The sequence below is a fragment of the Halyomorpha halys genome, unplaced genomic scaffold, assembly GCF_000696795.3.
Source record: "Halyomorpha halys isolate HHAL.00 unplaced genomic scaffold, Hhal_1.1 Scaffold34.1, whole genome shotgun sequence".
Lineage (NCBI taxonomy): Eukaryota > Metazoa > Arthropoda > Insecta > Hemiptera > Pentatomidae > Halyomorpha > Halyomorpha halys.
In genome coordinates, this window is record NW_027105031.1 from 89,434 (window position 1) to 90,780 (window position 1,347).

The following is a 1,347-nucleotide window of genomic DNA, read 5'->3' on the forward strand; positions in this document are numbered from 1 at the left end:
GACATTGTGCTTTCGCCAATACTTAACTTATATATATAAAGAAATTTTGTTAACGTTTCGGTCTTTTAACCTTTAGCCATTTTCAAACTCTTTTTTTCCCATTTTAACCCAGTTCGATTTAATATTTAAATTGTAACTGAGCTTTATATTATGCTCTCCGTGGATTTTCAAAACTTTTATTAATTTTTTTAATTCAATTTTAGTTGTTTATTGAACAATTTTAATTTATTTATTAAGAATATAGTTTATTTCTTATTTCCTTTCTTGTTCTGTTCTATAGATACACTTCAAGAGTACGAATAACAGAAAATTTTCATTACAATTTTTCTAGATGTTGGTTTTTTTAGTTCTATATTATCTTATCTTAATGAAATACCGTATCCTGCCAACATTTAGGAATTAGTGAAGGAACTATAAAAATTATAAAAGTATTGTTGAAGAAATTTGGTGAGTCAGAAAATTTAATCATGAGAGGCACCAGCTGGAGTTTTTTAACTTAAAGATACCGCCGGACCTATGCAAATATCCGTCGGCTACAGATCTAAAGAAATGTACAGAGGCATATAGATAACAGAGGGTATGCACCCTCTAGGAACGGTTGACCGTGTAGGCAGAGTTAAACAAATAAACAGCCCTTATCTTGCACGTGGCCAGTTTAGACATTAGAAAGTAGAGAGAAATATCCGCCGTAATTGAAAACAAATTAACACCCCCTTATCTCACACAGGGCCTCTCTAAAAACCTCGGGAAAAATACAATAAGCCGCCAGAAGCCTCCTTTCTTCAAAGAAGAAACTTTTAAAGATGAAAGGTAGGAAAAAGACCGACTTTCGTCGAAGGTCGACCGGGGACCTTCTCACCCCCTCTGAAAATAGAGGAACCAATCAGAGGACAGAAATCAAAAGAAGGAGGAGTCAGAAGGAGAGGGGAGAAAATGAACAAAAAGGGAGAGATGAACACCGTTGAAGACGGTTTGGGGGAGAGTCTCGGAGGGACAGTTGGAGGGAGTCCAGAGTTGAGCACAGTTTGAGGGAAGCTGAGAGAAGAGGACAGTCGAACAGAGTTCTAGGAGTTGAGGGCAGTTCTGTGACAAAAGGAGTGGAGAACAGTCTGACAGAGGAAGACAGTCTGGAAGATCAGCGGCAGCCGGAAGGCGAATATGGACGCTCTTCCGCGACAACCGCCAAGCCGACCGATGTACCGAAACAAGTAAGACCTTTTCTGATGTAATTAGAATGGCAGTAGTAGAATTAATAACTTACAATCAGTATAAATATCAAAGATCCCAACTGGTACTTCTCAATTCATTCTCTTATAATTAAAGTATAAGGATACAAGTCCACCATGC

General features: G+C 37.8%; 1 protein-coding gene across 1 annotated transcript in view; it reads left to right on the forward strand.

Moving 5' to 3' along the window:
• The window catches only part of LOC106686032 (thrombospondin type-1 domain-containing protein 7A), a gene marked incomplete in the record, with an annotated part of 205,868 nt that overhangs the window by 56,582 nt on the left and 147,939 nt on the right, over positions 1-1,347 (forward strand).